The 8,519-nt window shown below is 45.7% G+C and overlaps 1 long non-coding RNA gene across 1 annotated transcript in view; it reads left to right on the forward strand.

The window, feature by feature from the left end:
• LOC123522346 overlaps positions 1-8,519 on the forward strand; it is an 18,046-nt gene that overhangs the window by 5,625 nt on the left and 3,902 nt on the right. Inside the window, exon 2 of the long non-coding RNA XR_006680615.1 lies at positions 5,410-5,583. This is a non-coding gene — a long non-coding RNA (uncharacterized LOC123522346). The remainder of the gene's footprint in view (positions 1-5,409; positions 5,584-8,519) is intronic.

Raw genomic sequence — 8,519 nt, forward strand, 5'->3', positions numbered from 1 at the left:
CATTATTGCTATACTGTACTCTAAGTGACTCATCTCCCCACTACCCCTCTGCAAGGTATGTCCAGTTGTCTAGAGATGGGCATTGGGTCTCCATCACGCGCCACCCTCATTGACGAGGATATGATCCCCCCTCCCCCACCTTTGTACAGCACCATTTTCAATAGCAAAGTGATGGCAACAACTGCAGTGCCCATCAGGGATGAAGGGGTAAACAAACTGTGACTCATACATCCAATGGAATACTGTGCAATGTTAAAGAGTAACAACTAATTTATTAAACGCCTCATAGTATAGATCAACCTAAGAAACACTATGCTGAGTGAAATTAGTCAATCACTGACAAATATTGTATGAAATCCTACTACTAAAAAATTTTTTTTAAAAAGTTTTACACAGAGAAAAGCCAGGTGTGAGGGGATGGGCAAATAAAGAGTTGACTTGTTCACGTGGGTGAAGAGAAAGAATATGCACAGGGAGAGGTCGGCATAAGATGATCAAGGTGAAAGAAGACATTGAAAAGAAGATGAGAGTTCAAGGCAACATAAGTCAGTGCTATTACATATACACTGCAGCCAAGACAGTAGTAATAACTGCATACATAGATAGACATGCAATGTGCATACATAGATAGACATGCAATGTGTAGGAAGACAATGGAATTATACCCACAAATATGTGCAGATTTGGTAGAGGATATTTCTGCATGCGACGGGTAAGTCAAAAATATAGGAGGAAGTGGAAGGAGAGATGTTTTATTGTAGGGATTTCAATCAGGCCAAAATGTGTAAGAATTGTTGAATATAAAATGAGCTTACTCTGTAAACTTTCACCCAAATTTCAATGAAAAATTTTAAAATTCACTTTCTTAGAGTATGTTTCTTTCATATCCTGGTTTAACTACAGAGAGAAATTCTTCATTAGTTCCCAAGCCTACTAACAATTGAGTCAAATGGCAGGTGCCTATGAAAAGTTTGAGTTGCCTCTGCTGAGTACAACTAGGAAAACAAAGAATCTGCATAGTCATGTAAAAGACTGGTTTAATGCAGCAAAAACTGTGCTTAATTCAATCATTTTGCCCTGGTCAAAATGGCTTCCTGTACTTCTCTTTTATACTTTGTATAAATGTTGTCCAAATGCATTGCACAACTCCAGTAAGACTGCTTCACATGAGGATCTTCAGCAAAATCAAGCTTTCCCTGAAACAATGTCATTTGCTATTTTAAATTCAAGAAGGAAGTGATGATTGAAGAATGACTCATAGAATACGACTCAAATACCAGTTGATTTTACTCCATGGTAAAATTATACATATGCCACTGTCCATATCTATAGATCTAACAAACCACAGATTGAAAATATTTGGGGTGAGCAAAATGCAATTCAGATGTGGAAGGAATTCCTGAAAGACTGGAAAGAAGCATAGGATGTTATTTATATAGCGTTGACATTGTGCTAGGTATCCCTAGTAATCTGGAGATGACTTAAAGGATATGGGAGGATGTACATAGGTTATATGCAGATCCTATGCCATCTTACATAAGGGAGTTGAGCATCCAGAAGGGAAGAGGGGTCTTGGAAGAAGACAGCTGGATACCAAGGGATGACTGCCATGTGCTTTAGCAGAATGTGTAGCATGAGAAGCAATCATGATGGTCATCATCACCACCACTCTTGGTCAGCATCATGATGAGAACTCTTCAGTGCAACTTTTTACTTATTCTTGCATACATACAAAAGTATGGAATCTTTAAAATATGTTCTACTACCTCTTAAGAACCCATTATAAATCACTGTCAAAAATCAGCTATTTGACTGACTTGACTGTGGCCCATATCCCAGATTACTAGGGCTTAGCTCAGTCATGTCCATCCTCTGCAGCATTGTGGGAACACTGTAGCATGACTCTCATGGGGAAATTGTTTTGTAAGTAGAAAGACTTTGGTTCAAATCTTGGCTCTTTCATATATTAGCTTTATGACTGAGAAGCTCACAAGACTCAGTTTTCATATCTGTTAAACAGGGTGTATGATTCCTATCTGAGGGTGCATAGTGGTTAGGTGTTGGGCTGCAAACCACAAGGTCAGCAGTTCAAAACCACCAACTCCACAGGAGAAAGGCAAGCTTTACACTCCTTTAAAGAGTTACAGTCTCAGAAACCCACAGAGACCATTCTACCCTGGTCTTATAGGGTTTATGAGTCGGAATTCACTGATGGCTCTGAGTTTGGTTTGGTATGACTGATATCCAGAGTACAATGCCCCAAACCTGGAAAATGCTCAGTGTTAGCTATTAATATGCCTTCATAGGAGAAGGGCCCAAGGACTTAAAATTCATGTTAGAAAGACCCTTGAACTTAAATCAAAGAAACAGATCTATCTCGAGTTTGCTGTGGGATCAGCCAATCTGATGAAATTGCTGGTGAATTGGACTGTAAAGAAGGGGAAATTTTGTGTAAATATAAGGCAGTCGTGTGATCAGCTCATAGTCACTCTTCCATTTCCTGAGTCAAGTTGTTACTACCCTAAAGAAGTCATGACTTTGCAAGTAACTCTGGCATAGCAGGAACCTTGAGCATGCTACGGGCACTGTGGGGCTCAGTAGTTCTACCGTAACTTCTCATTTCATGCAATAGTGTAGACTGGTTTTTGCAATGTTAGGATACCAGCGCTTGTTTCTTGTGCCCAATGCAAGTTCCAAGTGATTTATAAACATTTCTGACAACACGCCGGTACTGTTGGGTGGTTATGAATAGAGATTGTGGGCCCTTTTGTGATCTTGACCAAGTAAGTCACTTCTGAAACCCCAAGACCTTGGAAGAGCAGGTTCAAGATCTTTGCCTGGGAGTGTCACCGAGACATGGGAACAGTGTCGAGATGAAGGAATACCTCCTCCTTACCAGGCCCAAGACTATGAAACTGTGGGACAGAGCAACAGATGGACTGGCTTCCTGGCCCATGGAAGCTAAGGCCAAGTGACCACGTGGCTGAGAGACTAGTAACTGGAAAAAAAAAAAAGGAAAAAAACCTTAGCTATCATGTGAATGAGAGGCTGAGAACCAGAGAGGGAGATTCAGTTGCTGGCTCAGGAGACCAATGATTGTATCTTTACTATTTGCTGATCCCAACTTGTGGTAACCTATTGGCTTTCCCAATAACCCCTCTGTGGTAGTTACAAAGTCTTTTGTCAATTTGAGACCTAAGAGTGAAGGGGTGGAGTTTAGCCTGTCAATCAGGTCGTGGCTTGTTGACCTCATTTGGAGCCACTAAGGAGATAAATAGCTCATTGGAGGTGGGTCACACCCTCACTCTCTGGGAGACATTCCAATTGACAAGACACATGGAGCTACACTAGTGTCCTGAGCTGGAGGAGCCACGTAGAGACCCCTGCCACCACTGAGATGCTTACACTGACACTGGATCCACAAGACTTTCTACCCACTGGCCTGTGATCAACCTGCCTTCAGCATCATTGCATGTGTTGTGTGAGTCTGAAGAGGAATTTATAGATTGGTATCAGACATATGGGCTATTATCGGACTTAATGGACTTGATCTGGACTGGGCTGGGACGTTTTCTCAATATTCAATTGCTCTTGTATAGAAAGCTCTTTCTTATACACATTTAAGTCTCCCTGGATTTGTTTCTCTAGTCTCCCGGACTAACACACTCCCTTAAGTGTGAGTGTCGTCTGTGAGTTCAGTTTGGCCTTTACAATCACACCCAGCATAGATGAAGAGGGGCGTGGGAGGAGTGGTTGCTGTCAGAATAGACAAAGAATGATGGAGTGTGGAGGTATGTCTGACTCGTGGCAATGGAGAAGCTGGAGGAAGTCAGGTATGTCCACCTTCATGCCATTAATTGCAACCAAAAAACGATTGCAAGTCTTGCTGACCCCATGTGTGTCAGAGTCGAGCTGTGCTTCAGAGGGTTTGCAGTGGTTGAATTTTCCGAAGTAAAAGGCCAGGCCTTTTCTTCCGTTGTGTCTCCAGATGGACTAAAATTTCCAGCCAGTGGGTTAGAAGCTGGGCAATTCAGGGCTCCATCTAACAGTCATTTGAGGAAGGTATGCAATCCTGAAAGGGAATGGGATATGAAAGGGGACTTGCAAGTCAATGGGCAGAAGGAACCTTGAAGCTGTGATGGCACAGAATTAAAAGTCTGACAAAATTAAATAATATGAAGTTAATGCAGACATCTGAAGAGATTTGTTTCCCCAAAACATTTTTTTCTTTGAATCTTAAGCTGATTGCAAAATAGCAATTGCTTACCCCAAAAAAAAAGCAAGCCCCAGACCTGTCCCATCTCTACCTTAATCTGGACAAAACTCAAAGAGGAAGAAAAGGCTTTGCCTGATGTAGCCAAATAGAAAATCCCTGACCATCCCTGTAGCCTCCCTCATGAAGAGACAGGCATTGTCAAGAAGGAGTTTTTCCTCGAGGGACCTACAAATGGCTAACTAGCCTACCATTGCCTATGGAACTCATACCACAGAAAGTGCTCATTTAGCTTAAGAAGCCCCGTTAGCAAGAAGCCCTGATGGAGCAGTGAGGTAAGTGTTGGGCTCCTAACAGCAAGGTTAGCAGTTCAATCTCACCAGGCACTCCAAGGAGCAGGATGAGCTGCCTGCTCCTGTAAAGAAGGACAGTCTCAGAAGCCCTGTGCTGTGTCCTGTCGGACCAGTTTGAGCCAGAAGCGATGGTCGTAAGTCTGGGTTTGGGGCTGGTGAAAAGCAAGGACACTCAGGAAGGTGAATACTCTTGGGTTTCATTAACTTGAATTAGGTCAGCCGTACTACAAGGGGCTTCAAAAAGTTTGTGGGAATTTTATGTTATCTTCTAATTCTAGTTTTTCCACAAAGGTTTGGAAGCCCCTTCATATTTTATTCTGAACACTTAAATGAGCTGAGTTCTCGGGAAATTAGAATGTTGATGGTATAGGTGAGGACCAGTTTGGGGATCCTTGTAGATTCAAGTAGGACAATAAAGGAAAAGGTATTAGGGGAACAAATGTGATCCGTCAGGAGAGAATTCCTAATGTCGCCATAGGTTGGAATCTACTTGATGGCATTTAACATCAACAACAACAAACCATATGCTCTCTGCCCTGGGCCTCGGCCTACCAGGGAAACATCAATAGAAACCCTGCCTTCTTGGTCTCATTTGGCTTACCCAGGGGGAGCAGGTGAGAGGATGAGGAGGTGAGGGTGCTGACTCCTCCAGCTGCATGCCTGAGGACCCCGCTCCAGCCACCAGGAAGGAGCCTTCCTCCCCGCCCCCCACGGCCTCCGACGGCAGGTATCACAGCCTCTTCAGGCCTTCAGTTCCCCGAGACGCTGCACCTGCCTGTGTGAAGAGGTCTCTTGTCAGACGCTCCAAATGTCCCCATGTAAGTGCACTCTCTCTCCCCTAAGGCCCGTGGATGGTGCAGAGGGCTGGTGCTGAACTGCTACCTCGCTGAAAGGGCGGCAGTTTGCCCCTCTCCAGCGCTGGCGTGGAAGTCAGGACCGCCAAGGAGACCCAGCGCGGCGGTTCTGCTCTAGCTGCGGGGCTCGCCGTGCGTTTGGACACAGCTCGACGGCAATGAGGTCAGTGTTGCGCTTTACTTTTTCCTCTTCTTTCAGGACTCTGACGCGCAGACTGTTTCTACCACTAAGTATTTGCCACAACCCATTCAGCTTCCCAGCTAGCCGGGGACTTGCCTGATGGGTGGAGGGAGGCAGTCTGCACACACCGGGCAAAGCTCACCGCTCTCTGAGGAGAGGAGCCGGGGACTTCCTTGGGGGAAGGAAAGGGACATTCTCGTCTTCCACCAGCCGGATGGATGACTCTGTGGAGGCCATTTGCCCTGGCACTTGCAGAAACAGGAAAATTTGGTCTGGTGTAAGATTCAGAAACTTGCGTAAGTGAGCCGACAGCAGCTGTGCCAGGAACTGGCACAAGAACAGCTCTGTGTTGCCTCAGGAGTCCAGTGAGCGATTGCTTAAAAGTTCCACTCTTGCACAATATGCCCCACAGAAATGTCATTCTTAGGAAATGACAGTGCCTTCTGCGAAGGACACTACCCCCTTTGGTGTCAGAACTGGCACACAGCCAACTCTCCCTGGAAAGCCAGCAGGGACAGTGGTGGTGGGCTGCTCCCAGGCACCTGCTAGGTGCTAGCCACGTCTTCATTTTCCCAGTTGTTTGTTGTTACGCGCTTCTGCGTCAAGGCCGATTCATAGTGCCCCCATATGACTGAGTAGAGCTGCCCCTCAGGGTTTCCTCGGCTGTCATCTTCATAGAGGAGCCCTGGTGGCATAGTGGTTATGCACTGAGCTGCAAACCTCGAGGTCAGCAGTTCAAAACCACCGCTCTGTAAGGTGACGATGAAGCTTTCTACTGCCATAAGGAATTGCAGTGTCTAAAACCCAGAAGCATTTCTACCCTTGCCTGTAGGGTCGCCATGAGTCAGAATTGACTCAGTGGCAGTAAGTTCTGGAGTTTGAGTAGTCTTCATAGAGCACATACAGGCCTTCTTTTCTGAAGTTCAGATGGACAACCTTCCCATTATCTGTCAAGCATTCGGAACCGGCGCCTCCATGGGTGCAGGTATCCCTCGGTTCTTTACCTGGCCCAGGGGGAAGTAGCACAAAATGCTGCTTCTCCAGCTGCTGCTGCTGCGGAGAAGAATAAATGGACCTTGGCTCGGAGCCAGCATCATGTGTCTTCTGCCAAGTGACAGACTAACTTTTAGCTTGTGAAAGAGTGAAATCTCCAGCCCGTCATTGTTCTTGTACCGTATTCATGTGCACTTGTTGCTGTTACCACAAACTGAGGAACTTAAAACAACTCAAACTTATTATTTATAGTCTGGATGCCAGAGGTTCAAATGGGGTCTCTTCGGCTCTAGGGATGAATCTCCTGAGCTGCCTTCTCCTGCTCGGCTCGCGGTCTCGTCTTCCACCTTCAGTCTCATCGGTGTAACAGCCTCCAAACGCTCTCTGTCTCGCCCGCAGTCCAGAGCTCTTGCCTCTCCCTTTCACTTACAAGGGTACTTGTGATTTCATTGGCCATCCAGTTATCTGGTATTCCCATTGCCTCATGTGCATGTGAAGGCGTGCTGGGCCCATAACCCAGAGGTCGATGGATCATAAAACTCCTTATACTTTTAATGAAATATTACATTGCTATTCCCTTGCGTTTGTTACTTCAGTAAACAAACACATAGCATAAAGAGAAAAAGTGCCAACAGCCAGAGAATGACCCGCCATCATTTGTTTCAGCTTTGTGTTACACTCCAAATTCCCGGGAGATGGTCTGAGTGAATTATGCAATTCCTGAAAGTGTTCAAAGAACTGAAGATAGTTTCAGAACAGTTGTAAGTTCAGCAGAAGCAGAAAGGGGTTTTTCAAAGCTGAACACAGTGTGTTCTGAGACGATAAGTTGCCTGTTTCTCATATATCGAACACAAAGACTATTATCTAACTGGCCTACCTCTAAAGGAATGGGATCCCGCTCCTACAGTGGTGAAGGATGAGTCCCACCACTGGGCACCACTGTGTGTGCCTTCAGTTGCTAGGAGAATATTCCACAGTCGTTTTGATCACCGTTCTCATCGTAGCCCTGGCAAGGAATCGTCAGTTTCTCACAGCTTCAGCTCAGATCCTTTATCTTATGCCCAAGGGAACGTGATTTCGGTTTTCACTTCAAGTACGGAAGCCAGCCTTGCACGCCCAGAATAACCACTGCCCTCCCTTTCCCCAAAGTTCTGCTTCAGAACGACTCCACCAGAGCTCTTTATGGAGACTCTAGCCTTAGGCGTGCAAGTTACTATGGAAAGGTATTTTTGAGTAGCTGTTCAGTAGTTGAATGCATGTAGTCTTTTCTTAAATTTCAGTTTTTTCGAACTAAAGGCAGCAGCAGGTGGATGGTACACTCTGGACCCTGGTTGGGCACCTGCTGGTGCATGTCAAGGAGCCAATTCCAATGCATGGTGATCCCATAGGACAGAGTAGAACTTCCTCCTGGTGCTTCCTGACCTATCATCCTAGTCAGTAGAGCAAATTGTAAAGTTTTGCCTCCGTGGGACAGCTGTTGAGTTGGAACCATTGACCTGGTGGTTAGCAACCAAGAGGTTAGCCAGCGTGCCACTAGGGCTCCTGTTACACAACTGATAGGGCTTTGAACTCCAAATGCTCTGAAGTGAGCCTATTTCCCTCAGTACTTGGAAAGGGGGGAGTTCCCGGGGCCATAGGGGTGTCAGCACTTGATTTTGAGGAGCTCGTGAGGCATGGCTAAAAATAGTGGGGCTTCGAGTAGACTTCTGCTGGTACTAGGAGGAAGTCTAGCATCTGTTGACTCCTGTGTTTAGAGACCAAAACCTCTCCAGAACAGTGGTTCTCACCCTTCCTAGTGCCGCGACCCTTTCATACAGTTCCTCATGTTGTGGTGCCCCCCACCCCAACCAGAAAATTATTTTCATTGCTACTTCATCACTGTCATTTTGCTACTGTGATGAGTCAGGCGACCCCTGTGAAAGGGT

Source organism: Echinops telfairi, unplaced genomic scaffold, assembly GCF_000313985.2.
Source record: "Echinops telfairi isolate 266 unplaced genomic scaffold, ASM31398v2 ScPeMD7_5868;HRSCAF=6743_1, whole genome shotgun sequence".
Classification (NCBI taxonomy): Eukaryota; Metazoa; Chordata; class Mammalia; order Afrosoricida; family Tenrecidae; genus Echinops; species Echinops telfairi.